The following is a 16,101-nucleotide window of genomic DNA, read 5'->3' on the forward strand; positions in this document are numbered from 1 at the left end:
AAAAAAGAAAGTATAAGGAAAAGACCATTAGAAACTGTGAGGGCGGTAGATTTGAACGAAACAACAGAGAAATATTCTAAGCCAAAACGATAGAACACAATTCGAGGGATAGAAATGTGGCATTCTCGTTCTCAACGAAATCGCGGCGGCCATTTCCGTCTAATGTACATTGGCGTGTTTTTTTTTTTAATTTTGATTTTCAAGTTATTTAATGGCGATGTGTAAATTTATTTGGGGTTAACATGAACTTGTGAAGATAAAAAAAAAAAAAAAACATATTTTTTTCAGTTTTGAATAGAGGGCGGTTTTAACTTTATCACTCACCTTTCACCCGTTTTATTTCTCCAGTGCATCACGGCAAAATTCCCACCACAAATATTGTTCACAATAAGCTTTGCAATATCCCGGATGTACTTTACTCTGACCAGATACTGATCAACTAATTTATGCACTTCATTTTTGTCTTTAAAGTTCATTTCATAAGGTATGATATTAATACATGGACGCGAGGCATATATTGTCTTGAAATCAACATCTCGTATATGGACGTTTTTTTGAGACATGGTCACATTCAGTAAATTGTTGAAAGCAGGTAGATGTGCTGAGTGCGACACAAAAAATAAACGATTTTGGTGTTATTCATATAGAGTGTTTTGGATATTTTTATTTCACAATCAAATAAACTACTAGTAGTTCTAGGTACTTTAAAGGGCGGCAGTCGTCGCGCCACGTTCTGTTCGATATTGAACGTAGCGACGTATACAAGGCGTGTAAAATACATTGTTTATTTACGTGAAATTCGAACACGCGCTGCGCGACGACCACGGCGCTTTAACAGTAATCGACATTGCCATGCACGTGTGAAATTGTAAGCGTACGTGGCATGGATGGTGAAATAAAATGTTACGATTATTGACATTATATTAACAAATGTTGGTCTAATTTTACCGGCAATCTTGACACAACAAATTATAACCGACAAGAATTACATTGGGAGGACAAATCCAGTGGTATGTCAATATAAAAGAACAAAAAAATTAAAAAAACTTGTTTTCCCCTCAAATTTTGTACCGTTATACCCTGTTATTAGGCTAATAGTTCAAAATACCATGGTTTAACATATCAGTATGGACTTGTAAACTGGCCCAGTCGTAGCCATTTTATTGTTTTTTAAGATAATTCCTTTAGAGTGAGTTTGAAGAGTCTTCCGAGTTGACGCGAAATTACTACGACTGGTCTATTTTGCCGCGCCCTCTATAGTTTTCACCAAGTTTTTGTAGTGATAAATATGCTAATGAGTTGCAGCCTTATAACCTGTCAACCAATAAGAAAGGCAGCTTTTTGTCCGATCTGTTCTACGCAACTATAACTCTCGCGTGACCTGACGCTTAGAATCTTTTGCGCAAGTGCATTCCTGCTTTCCTCTTTTGGAAGTGTTCCCTCTGCTCCTGGGTTCCACAACGTAACTGCATTTCATGAATAAGTAATAGATATGCTGCAGAAATGACCAGTAATTGTAATGTCGCGTCGGACCACGATTTGAGAAAATAATATAAAATTGTCACAGCTAGGAAAGTCTAAGACCAGTGGTCCGGTGGACGCGATGGCATTGGGGAATGGAACAATATTTGAGAGGCAAAAACAAGTCTCGTAGATTCTCTATCGCAAAGATATCTAATCTGCCGTAGGTCTAAGGTTTAATGTCTATTGAAAACGAAAATGGAAGTCTGAACGAAAACGCTTTGGTGAATCTAAGAAACCAACGTTACAAAAAACAAAAAAATCAACAGTTTAAACGATTTCCAAAAAAAACTAAATCAGTCGTGTTGTCAGAAACTGCTTACGACATAAAAGGTTTAGATATTGATAATATCACAATAAATTTGCATGATGCATCTGATCAAATATAATATATACTACAATCTTACAATCGAGATACTTTAAAGAAGGATACAATTCTACAACTTCAAAGCGAAGGTGAGGACTATTCTTGTTATAGTCCACCATTCGTATGGCGTCATTTTGTAGACTCGTGTCGCATACACACGCAATCTCTTCTGGTGAGATAACTGGAATAAGTTGACGAAGACGGTCTAGGTCGAATGTGTCCTCAAAACGGATTGGAGACGATTTGTGCTGCGTCTTGTGTCCCTCAATGGGCATCGCCACGGTCCCCATGTTGAGATGAATAGCCAAGGCTACGGCCCATCTAATTTTCTTGTATGCAGTGCTCGGACCTCTCCCTAGACTGTACTGTGGGATGACGTAGGTGACGTTAGCTTTGTGGTGTGTGTTACAGGGAGGCAGCCTAACATTGTTGTTCTCTGCACGAGGACTCGCCGAACTTGGCCGAATACTGTCGAAGCTTTCACGCATTTCAAAGGTACTATGATTGACGTACTAGAGTCAGAAACGAAACATATATTAATTCTACATCGTTTTTAGTAATGCTGTTTAATACATAATCAGAACAGTGAGGGAAAACATATTTTTCCCTTGCTAGTTGATATACTTTATTGACAATGTATTATCTTTACGTTTCTGAGATGTATTTTATATCAGTATTCCAGTAAATGACACAGCTAACATATATTTGCATAACATTTGCATAAATCTAGTCATGTGACACAAATAATTGCATAACATATGCGATAAAATAATAAAAACGTTATTTTCAGTTTTCAAACGCAAGCAAAAAACAATTTATAATAGTAAGTTAAGAAAGCAGCAAAGAAACTGACAAATCTTTCTACACATTGATATTTGAGCAGCAATCAGGCCAACGATTGGTTGCAATTTATTTTATTTAGAAATAATGAATATGCAAATTACCTTGAATGAAACCGGATCTGAATCTACTTTCATATGCGATATTGAATAGTTGACATTCCCTATATAGTGCGACACATTCGCTTGAATATTTTTTAAATTCCGGTTATTCACAATCGATTCCTTTCTTAGGCCATATATCACCGTAATCGGTTCACTCAAAACATACATCCATATACAGGTGACAATGGTGAACGTGAAGGAAATCACAAAAACTGCCAGCGAGAAAAACATCGTACGTTTCCTAACAATGTGCAAAAAATAGTAAAAACATATTTCAACTAATTCAGTCAAAATACTTAACATTTTTGAATATCATGAAACTAAATCAAAACGATGTTAGAAGATGTAATGAACACGACCTGGATTGTTCTGCAGAAAACTTACCGATAACAGGCAACCATTTTGATTTGCATTATTTAAGTAAGATAAGGGGGCCAATCTTCAGCATACATTGGTACATACTCACTCACACGTACATCACATGACGTATAACCTGAAATGAAATCTGGGATATTATCAAAGAATATATATTGCAATGTATCAACATAGTGTTAGTTAATAGACATACTAGTATAGGAAAAGGTATCTGTTATTAGTTTAACGGGGAATAGTGGAAAGATATTCTAGTAGCATAAACAAGTCTCGTGACTCTCGTTCTAAACGAGATCTGTGCGAAAATAATTAGTTTTTGTATATTTTTCTAAGTGTCTCTTTACCTCTACAGTGTACGTTCCTATAAGATTCATTTTACATTCAATTTAATGGAGATGAGATTTAAAACAAATCTTAACAGACCGAGAGTATCTCCCTCTTTATCAGGCGTGCTAAACTTCAGTTTCCCACGACTCACACAAATTAAAACAATCAACTAATTCATATAATAATTCTAAGACTCCAATAATACTTTATCTATGATTTCGGAGTGTAACTTTGATTATACCTTGGATGCAAATGGCCGCCGAGATCTCGTTGAGATCGAGAGAACCACGAGATTTGTTGTCATTCAAACAGTGTTTCATTTACTTCCGTTCCGTGACTCTCGTTCTCAACGAGATCTCTGCGTCCATTTGCGTTTAAGATCTATTATAGCATTGTACGACTAGCAAGGCACAACGACTGACAAAAAACGATGGATTTTGTGTCATAAATGTGACGTCATAATAATTTCATAATAATCATGTTCTTATCATCTGTCATAATTTCATTTCAAGGCTGAGTATTACGGAAATAGTCTGTAAAACTAAAGCATGACATTATTTACTATTAATCACCTTGAATATGCACAAATAATTTCATTTTTTTGACGGTACTAATTCATTGTGTCAACACAGGTGGCGCTATTCAGCACAGACCTGCGTATTATGACGCATAACTAGCCTCCGAAGGCTAAATATCCATCCGCCACCATTTTACTCTTCCGAGGAACTATATACAAGAATTTTCTTGTTTTGAACACATTCTCGCCCGATTTTTTAGCAAGATTTAATCTTTAATGAGTTGTTCAATTAAAATATTCATCAGAATGTCTTATTTTATTAACATTAAAATGCATGTAATTTGGCATTGACACGCAGATCGCCGCAAACCAACCGAATAGCGCCACCTGTGTTGACACAATGTGAAAATAGTTCAGACCACTTTTCCCATAGTTCCACGCGCGGTATGTGTCAGATCGGTTGGTTTGCGGCGATCTGCGTGTCAATGGGTAGTAATTCAATCAATGTTAACCATGTACTATATTATATTTACCTTGTGTACATGTGTAATGCTTTCAGTCGTTATATCGAATACACACGAATACATCCATTATCTGCGAACGATTTAGATTTAAAGCGGGAGGGTCGTCACCTGCGCACGCGCGGGAATTGAGTCCCAAGCAACGATACTAACACACGCTAAAAACGCAAAAGCTCATTGGTAGACGCTTGTTTGTAAACGATGACTCGCTATGGCCATCTGACGCATGCGGAGGTGACGACTCCCCCGCTTTAAACTATCCTGTCACCATCTGTGTTTTATTTATCACAATTGCAGAAATATAGACCATGAACAACGATCACATGTGTTCATCACACAACCTTTGTCTAGCGTTTAAGTAAAATGTGAGCAGCTCCGTGTGCCCAATTTGGACGAACATTATTTTCGAAAGGGGAAGCTGGAATTTGTCTGATACAGTTTTGATTCGAACTGCCGATGTCATTGGGGGGCACTTGGACACAGATTGTGCGAAAATAATTAGCGTTGATATATTTTCATGTACATACACATAAGATTTACATTTAATATAAATGAGAGGCGAAATTTTACTTCTTTTTAACAATCAGAGAGTATCCCCCATTTTTATCGACAGTGCTAAAATTTCAGTACATATTTCCAACAAATAATTGTTTTTTGAATTGTTGATCCCAAGTGACGCTAGTATTCTAAAACTGAACCTTTCTTCAGTCTCTAAACTATCTTCACTCAGAAACTCAATTTGAGACACGAGCTACAAAGTGGTCAACCATAAAAACAAATACATACTAATTGATACTTACTAATAAGCAAACTGGCCGCACCGTTAGATTGTATTTTTTGTCGCCCAGGATCTGTAGTATCACCGCTAAAACCAGTTGTCGTCAATTTCTATTATAATGTGCGATGTGGATTGAATATGTGATGTGACTATTAAAATTAAGAGCAATCTGACACCATCAACGTGTTCATATTCAAATATCAAATGCAAGCTGTGATCGATTCATTCAATAAATATAACAGGCTAACCATGTTTCTGACAAAACCGATGTATTCATGTCGTTGGTGAACCAATATCCCATTCAGTTCATATAAATAATAACATATTTTTTCACCTTTCTAAATAAATAAAAACGACAATAAAACGAACGTGGATATCTGATTTACAATGTTCGACGCGCTAAGTCACGAACACGTCAATGCTAAAACCGACAATGACAAGTTAATACGCTGCAATTTACTCGAGTTGTTTACCTGATGAATATTTAGTAGGTGCTCCCCTGAAAAATACAGATTATATTATGCATAGTTTGTGAGTTGATTCTGGTTTTCTGTTTATTTCAATATAGCTAAAATGATCATAATATATGAAGTAGATGTCTGAAGTAATATTTAATAGGTTCAATATCTAATCCAAATAACAACGAACGCATGCGCATGATGCCGCCCAGTGTTCCATTTCACGTAAACCGTGAATGCATCTTGAACATAGCAGCTCAACATTTGATAAAAGTAATTCTCTTATTCTATGAACTTAAGGAGTCTACCATACACTCTCAGACCCAACTTTTAGAATATCTTTTTTGTGCTTGAGCACATGGAAAGATATGAACTTTCATAATGTTGGAAGTGACACCCTTAATTTGCATAATTTGTTCAAAATTGTACATAATTTGCGTTCTATTCATCTAAAGCACAGTCACGAAAGATAACAAAAAATCAAAATAATATGATAATAATATATGGAACTAATAGGCTCCATTGTGCAGAATAGGCATGATTGGTTCCGTTACTCAGTTTTTAATGATATGATAAAAATAATAGACGTATTTTTAGGTATTGAGTTAATATCAAAAAAGCGTTTTTAATTTGAATATTATTTAAAAAAAAATGTGGGCCATAGTTTCAATGTACCACGTATAATGTTTTTTTTCAGTTAAATGAAGTGTCGAAGTTACATATGAAGACTTATAATTTAAAAAATGTTGTTAAAGCGAGAGAGTCGTCACCTGCGCATGCGTCGGATGGCCATAGCGTGTCATTGTTTACAAACAAGCGTCTACCCATGAGCCTTTGCGTTTTTAGCTTAAGTTGTTATCGTCGCTTGGGACTCAATTCCCGCGCGTGCACAGGTGACGACCCTCCCGCTTTAACATAAACATTTTCAGATGATTTTTGATATTTATTTATACATTATTATATTATACACAAACGAGCATCACGTAATATATCAAATGAATAGCATTTCATTGTTGAATTATATTATGAAATAAAACCAACGATTAAACTTAAATTAATGTGTTATTATTTCATAATAAATGTCTATTAACACATGTTATACTTGCAAACGCATTAGGTAAAAACGACTATTTGGACAGGCGCATTTTGTTTAAATAATTACCCATGTATGTTTCTCCTGCAGCTCACAGGTCGTATATCTCATATCTGTAGATTGAAACTCGATGCAAGTTTTGATCACAAATATAATATGCTTAGAATGAATTGTTGCGTTGGGCAAGAAGGCGGAGTTTTTGAATTTTTAAACTCCCATGTTATCGTGGGATAAACATTTTTTGTCGGTTCTGTTTTATTTGTGATTACCACTTAAGGCAGATCCGTGGAGTTAGAAAATAATGAACCAAGAACGACCATCATGATTTCATTGGTTATGCTACGACTGCTAGATTTGGGAACGGAATTTAGTCAAAGACTTTCCAGAGTCAATATGAGCCCCCATCTGCCGACCGGAAGTGAGTTTTCCTATCATCCATGTATATAAAGATATAGTGCGTGCATTTGCATAAGGTTGGATATAATTCAAGATATGGACACACTGCAGCAATCATACGAAAAAAAACGTGTACAAGAACCTGTTAAACGGCGCTTTTAATTGCTATTAAATTAAAGTGAATTTTCATCTTGACTACGGACCACACGCTTATGATTGCCAGGCGTGTATGTGCAACGATTTAATTCTCATATGTGCATTGAACTGATTACCAGCGAGTCGACTTTCCAAGAGTCGATTTTTTATATGATCGGTGACGATTCACTCAATTTGTCAACAAATTATGGCTAACATATACAGATTATGCACCCATCGTACATCATTAAAACTATTTATTGACTTGTATGAAGATCGTAGATGATTTTGACCCGGAAGTGTTTCTGGAAAAAAATACAACATCAAGATTGACCTCGACTCTCGTTTTCACACAATACGTACTACATACAGTTGTGACTTACCTTTCCCCGGTCTTATTTCTCCAATGCATAACAGCAAATGACCCATTACACATGCGATTGATTGCCAGCTCTGCAATGTTCTGGATGTACTTAGCTCTGATGAGATAGTGATCAAGTGCTTCATTGACTCCCATCTTTTCTTTGCCGTGTATGTCCATTTCATAAGGTATGACACAATGCAGGAGCGTGATTCCGATATCGATTTCAAGTCAACCTCTCGTATGTGGCTTGACCTTCTGGGCATGCGCATATTCAAAATATAGTTGTTTGGTGGTAGATGGTCTGTGTACAGTAGTAACATTTGTGAATCGTGGTTTGGACCACACTCCTTTGTTGAGAGAAAAGTGATGGTATTATTTAGCATGTTGAGATTAATAAAGTTGATTTGTTTTATTATAGAAAAACCAACATAATAATATTATTGATCAACTAAATTTATAATATTAATTCGCTAGTTTTGTCATAATTTCAGAGAATTCAGGGGAATGAAATGGAACATTATTGACGTTATATAGATTACATAGAATTTACCATCGAGATATCTTAGTAATGGATACTTCTTCACGACATCAAATTGAAGGTACTCCTTGTTCCACACGTTTGAAATTCAAATGACGTCATAATATGCGCTCTTTTTACAGACATGGGCTACATCCTGTATAGAGATGACTGATATAATTTGCCGAAGACGATTCAGATCGAATGTATCGTGAAATTCCATACCAGTAGATTTGTATTTTTCAGAGTGTGCCTTGTGATCCCCACACAGGCATCGCCACAGTTCCCATACCGTGATAGATAGACAGCGCCACTGCCCATACTCCAGGTTTGGGACCACGTGATAGGGCTGTGTGGCTATATTCCTATCATAATGGTAATTATGGCAATTTAATGCACACATACAGTGCATATAAACACATAAACCATATTCCATGTTTGGGACTATTTGACACGGCTGTGTGACCTTTCCCCAGTCATAATGACTCATTGTAAAAGCTGTCGCTACGTCTAATACATTTTGTCACTGAACCAATATTCCATAGTTTCAAGTATGTGATAGGTTGTATACATTAAATGTCCCAGCCGTGGTCAAGAAGTCGAAGACAAACAGCTGTGAGCCTTCATCAACAACTTCCAGTCATTCATCGTGTCACTCCAAAATCATCACACCCATACTAAGTGGTGTCGCTGTTAAATCTGTAATCGCCTGGACGTACGCGACACACTCTATGCAAGAAAATGCATTCCCTGAACACATTGTTGATACACCACCAATAAGTTAAATATTGTTACCATTGCTATTTATATAATATCAAACTAATCGTCACAGCTGTCTATTACTATTAACACTTAGTAATATCTTATGCAGATTTGATGGTAATTACCTCCAAAATCAAATTAGTCAGGAATCAGGAATATATCAAACTATTGTTATATGCCCCACTGACGTATTGTATCGAATTTGTATCTAACGGGATATTCCGAGCAATGTTATCATTAGGCCAAACCCTTAACACAAGCCATATTCGCAACGTCGCAGGATTGCAGATAAAGAAATATATTGAATCATGCTTACCAAAGTCATGTCTTTTTCTCCATGGCAAAGTAAATTTCAATATTAATATTCTATATTCAATAATATTGAATATTATATTATGCACAAAACCATATCAAATATAGAAACTTTAAACATACTGGGAAAGCAATATTTTAAGATAATCTAGAATGTGCACCATGATACTTGCTAGGAATCACGGATAATTATAATAAACATGTGAACTTTATATTATATAGTTTTCAGACATTGTAAACAGTCACACGCCAGTTGATGGAAAAAATGTATAAAATATAACCACGCACAGTACAATATATACAAGCAACATAAATATTACATCACTGTTAAAGATTTGTTATCGTAGAGCTAGGGGTGTGTTAAGCCAACAAGTTAAAAAAAATAAGAATGTTATACGAACATTGCTCGGTACTTTAATAAACAGATTAAAAGTGTTTACCTGTTTTTGAATGCATGAATGTAGAGGAACACTCAAACGTAAGCTGCTGGACAGGATGCCACTTATAACAACAGATTTGTTGAAAAAAATAAGTTTAACGAAAACTATTCGATTTAATTGAAAAGTGTCCTAATAATCATTTTTTTTATAATTTGTTATAGTCGATCGCATCGTGGTTGATACATATGTTATGTAACAGTACTTAGATTAAGTAGATAAAAAAAAACGAATGTACACAGCGCACGCGATACAATGCATGTGTAAACAATCCACTCATTGCATGTCATGTGATAAGAAATAAATGCTTAATAAATAATGCCCACTTTCGCGAACGTTCATCATTAGAGAAAATCTTCGGTCGGAAACCGCCTTATTAACCAGTAAACGTGGTTTGTTCCCAACAAAGAAACTGTCGGATTCACAAGTAAATCCCAACAAAGAAACTGGTCGATTTTTGAGTACTGATGAAGAAGACATGGCTAAAACGAAATATTGGAATAAAACATGTAAACCGACCTCCGCATAACTGTAACTATTGAAAACATTGGTAAAATTACGATAATGGCGAAAAAGATTGCCTAAATATAAAATTAGGAGTTACATTTTTCTGCTTATAATCCATGTAATGACAGCTAGAGAAAACCCTCCTTTTGAAGTCTGTAACTTCAGAATTGCATCGGAAATGTGATTTTGGTGATTTTACACCAAAAACTCGTCTGTATAAAAACTGTTATCTACTTACCTAGTCACTCAGGCCCGTAGCCAGCACTAATTGAACAAAAGTCTGTTTTCTGTATCACGACTCTTTATTCTATATAAAGAATGTAAAATGACGATTAACTGAAATGTAACACAAATCAAATAATAAATACATATACAATGATAAAACAAAGTAAATACATTTCTAGTGATGTACACACAGTGTAAAATATCTAAAAATACACATAGTACTTCATGGCTTATAATGCTCAGTCTGTCTTTAACAAAGACACTGTATAATTGTAATATGAGTGGAATGATTCTTCCAAGTAACCTAATATCTATATGCATGCATGGACAAGTTTATGTTCTATACATAGCTCTGAGAAATAGACAGTGCAACTAGTACACTAACAATGGTTGTACTTGAAACCAACAAAGTTTCCTAACATAAAACTATGTAAATTAAATGATTAAGTATAGTGAAACTTATTTAAATCTATACTGAACTCTTGGTTGTTCTGGTTATAGTGAAGTTATTTACACTTAAAATCAATGTAATGGCACAGTAAACAGTGTACGATATATTTGCACCATAATGGCACTAACACTAAACTGCGAAAAGAACACATGTGAATCATTAAACACCCACCGTGTTTGTAGACCTTCCTAGCCAATCAATTCCCAGTGAAACGGTTTACAATAGCAAGATATTGATGGATCTCAAAGACGTACATCTGTACCGTACAGTTGGCCGAGTCACACTGCCAACCCATCTGTTTTTAGTCTCAGATAAAAACTGATCTTGACACTATGAATAACTTTCACCAATAACTCTGGGTGGCGCTATTCGCCACATGGTTTTATCCAAGTTCACAGTAAATAATATATATCATAGCATGCAGTAAATACAAAAAATATAAGAGCAATTAAATACACAAAATGTTGATCTGGCCCTAACACTCCGGTCCTCTAATTGTGGAGAATTTATATGGAACAATTATGAATCCCTACAAATAAGGCCAAAGTAAGTCACTAGAGTAACAATGATATAAATGTCAGCCACACATAAGCAGCGCGTATCACAAGGGCACCTGCAGTATCTGCAACTGCCTAATCTTCGCATGCCAGAAACCATCACCCTGGACATATCTCAACACTTAACCGTACCAGTAATACAGCCAGCCTCTAGAAGCAGGCATAATTTGTCCACTGGGCGTTCCAAAATATTTGTCCTGGTCTTCACGTTAACAACACGAACCAATCCTTTATTGTCTGTCATGGTTTTGATGACTCTTCCTGGAGGCCATGAGTTTCGAGGGGCTGAATTATCAACTATTAGCACCACATCTCCAACTGCCAAATTTCTTCGAGGCTGTAACCATTTCTGTCTCTCTTGCAATGATGGTAAATATTCTTTAGTCCATCTCTTCCAGAATATGTCGGCGACGAGCATAATTGTCGCTACTTGTGAATATACCAGGTGGTGAGTTTTGATTTGTTTGAAGCAATAATAAATGATTGGGTGTGAGTTTCTCAAGTTCGTTTTGGTCATCTGAAATTCGACTATTTGCGATAGCTTCAACCTCGTAGAATAGTGTTTGAAGTGATTCATCATCTATACTCATCATTTGTTCTATGAGCAGGGAGAATGTAATCTTTCTTATTGTTCTAATCTGACGTTCCTAGATGCCCCCGAAATGCGAACCAGCTGGAGGGTTGAACGTCCATGTTACATTGTCGTGACGTAATGCCCCGCTTATTTTCACTTCCATTTTCCAATCTATTCTTGAAGTTCTCTTTTTACCCCTTGTACTATTATCTGACCTTATCACATTGACTGGCCCTCTTCTGGCTATGAACCATCCTAATCCATTAATACAGGAGTCAAGATGTATTGCACGGGTTGTCAAGCATGTAAAATAATTCAATATCTCTTGACCCTACTGCGTCCTCGTTTGACTTATATTGGTTCAAAGTAATCTACACCAGTACGATTGAATGGTGCTTTCCCTGGGGTTAAACGATCAATATGCAAATCATCCATCATCTGGCTCGGTAACGACGACAGAAGACGCATCTTGAATCTATCTGTCTAATGAGAGTGTTTGCACATAGGATCCAATATTTCTGTTGCAACTTTGCTAGCATAGAATTTCTTCCCAGATGTCCAACATCTATTTAGAAAATTTCACCAGAGACTCTTCACAGGATATTCAATATAAAAAAATAATATATGACATTTTCCCATTCTGGATTTCCAGTTGGACATAGAGATCATGAACTTGTTTGAGATAAAATATAGAATGTTAGACGTTAGACGGGAGTTGCCCTCCGGGTCTGATGCCGGTAGGCGTGTAACGTCCACATGTCAGGCCAACTCACACCAAGATACCAAGAAATCGAGAGCTACAGATTTGTCATTCTGTTCCGAATAAGAAAATAATTTTGATTAGTCACGTGGTTGCGCTGCCGTTTTGTATTTCCTGGCAACAATGGCAAAGCTGTATAGTGTTTGTTCAAACGTACATCACACGTGACCCTAAGATTCACTACATCCACATATATATTATCAAGTCATACAATATTTCGCTTCCGGTTAGATCCCGCTGATGATGCTTGTGGCTATAATGTGTGTGTGTGTGTGTTTGTTTGTAATGTTAAAATATTGGCTACAAGTAGTAATTATCATCATAGAAGTCATTGTTCACGACCACAGCATGGCAATATTTCTTTAATAATCCCATCTCTCTCAATAATTACAAACATTGAACTTATACTATATTGTTTTAAATATCTTAAAAAATGACCGATCTCACAAAATATCACGTGATCTCAACCATGAGCTCAAGTTCGAATCCAGCATTGATAGTGCAGTTATACTTGTTTAGAATTTACCCAATGACGTCATCTAATTTACATATTTATAGACCCGGATCTTACGTGTGGCAATCGCATGTAACAAACAGAATGATATAAGGTCAATGTACGAATATGTTTATTTTAAGAACACACCAATTTATTATTTGTATATTCGGGATAATCATCGTATATATAACACTAGAATATTTACGATTCGTCCACGACACTGAACAAAGTGATTCAAACGTATAACTGAATCGAGATTATCAACGATTCTAATATAGTGCTTCGGATAACAACAGAGAGAGACATGGTACGAGTAATAATTATTTAAAATTTTGCGATACTTCCATCCTACCCATGATTCCCCTGCAATTTGTCCCATATCGTTGAAATAATACACGATGCGCCGGCGATGAATTCATCAATGTCATCGTCCTTTTTGTAAATATTGTCAAAAAATGAGATTAATCGCAATTACATTAAATTTTGATTGGCTTTTGTTTATGTGCAGCAAAAGCGCAAGACTGTTTATATAAATATAAATATACTAGTATTGGCAACCTCTTCATGCGCCTCGCCAACTCACGCGAAAGTTGTGACTCAAACACTGGAATTTGAATATCATGAGGTTATTCCGAGAATACTTGCTAATGTGTTTGATAGTTAAAGCGCGGTGGTCGTCGTGCAGCGCGTGTTCGAATTTCATGTAAATAAACAATGTATTTTACACGCGTTGTATATGTAGCTATGAGTCCCATATCGAACAGGACGCGGCACGACGACTACCGCCCTTTAATTTTATCTTGTGAAATATACGCTAATTTAATTAGAGAGGTCATATTTCCACTACTACCAAACACACTCGAATGTCACTTATATCATCTAAATATGCAATAATTATACCGTTTTGTCAACTAATTACATTAAATGAAAAAAACATTAAAAACAACATTTGTTTTCCAAATATCTCTTCCACTTGATCAATGCGAAGGAAGTACCATTAGCAAATCGTCCTGCGGAAAGAAAAAAACGTATACATTATATTCAAACTGGTAATCGTTTCACGACTACAGTGACAGCTGATGCAAAGGTGTGTTATATGATGACGTCATGCTACGTGCGTTCCAAATCTACATATCAATATCAGGCAACGTAATAATGCACTACTCCTATCAACCGTGCACTCCAGCGATGAAGCGCCCACTATGTATCTTTGTCCGTGTAAAGCCAGTCGTTCGCCGCATATAATGCTTATCAAATCAAGAAACGATGTATTTCTTATATATGAAATCTACTGACTGAAGCAATATATACACATAGGGAAATAAGATTAATATTCTTTTACTTCACACAAGCACTTCAACGCTAAAGGGCGTGAGGGTTGTTCTTTAAAGGGTGGTAGTCGAAGCGCCACGCATGGGGGAGATATATGGGTCTGATATAAACAAAGATGGCGACTTTGACTGTTGCGCAGATCAACGAGTACAAACTGAGACGTTACCAAGCTTTAATTAGGTATTTTTTAAATGATTGGAAGGTATCGAATGAGTCACCGATGGTGATTAGTGCAAGTCGCGCCCAGGTCAAACCTCATACTTGCGATTTTCATTAGAAGAGCGCATTGGATTGTGGTAAATTTATGTTTGCCAATACAAATGTCGCACACGCGCAGCGCGATGACCACCGTCCTTTAACTAAATATGCCTGATGTTTCATGATCCACGGTCAAAGTTATATTTTTGAGTGGTGTTGGTGCATGCTAAATGTTTATTATTATACATCTGTCACCGTATCACCATAAGTTACAGCGTGCCGTAATTTTGCTTTATTTTTCGGGGTATTTTCATCTTACCATATTAGGAAATGCGAATTCCAAATATGGAATGATTATGCGCGTAAGCGTCCTCTAATAATAAAAACAAACATGGCTACCACCGAGGTTTGACCGGACTCCACACAAAGAAGTTTGCTGATTCTGTTCTAAACATTTTGGATTTTGGCATTCCCATGATGTATCCTTGAAACGATGTATAATAATAAGGTAATAACATCAAAATAACATAAACGTACTTTTGACAAATATAGCCATTTTTCTTGGTGCACTGGCTATCGTCCCATTTATATAGATTGTTAACCCTGTAAAATAGTTATGCGAACACATCTTTATCGTAATCATCATTATCATCTCCGATTTTTTTTTAGATTTTTTTAATTTAAATCGATTTTGATTTGAATCTAGGTGGAAATGTAACGTGCACATGATGTGTGATGGATAGTAGTTTTAGACCTAAGATAATGTTAAAAAAATGTAAAATGCCGACTGCCAGTTATGTTTTTGCTGAGGCAACTATGCCCATCAAAATGTTGACTTCCGGTGAACAAATATATGCAAAAATATGTTTTACAAACTAAAGAATTTAAAATTCATTTATGTAACAACCACCACCACCACCATTATATTCTGTTTTTGTTTGAAATGTCTCGTTATATTTGTAAAAATAAATAAAAGAATGTCTGTTTTGTATTAATACACACTGATGACTTTACACCATGGGCGTCTATATTTATAGTACATTACATCTCTGACGACCATCAACAAAGTAAATCTCGTAAATAGCTTTACTATAAATTGCGCCCTCTTACATGGGTTCATTACATGGATCTACGAACGGCCATGTTTGCACGGAAATTTACTATATTAACAACACTTATG

The sequence above is a fragment of the Saccoglossus kowalevskii genome, chromosome 20, assembly GCF_978046115.1.
Source record: "Saccoglossus kowalevskii chromosome 20, keSacKowa6.1, whole genome shotgun sequence".
Lineage (NCBI taxonomy): Eukaryota > Metazoa > Hemichordata > Enteropneusta > Harrimaniidae > Saccoglossus > Saccoglossus kowalevskii.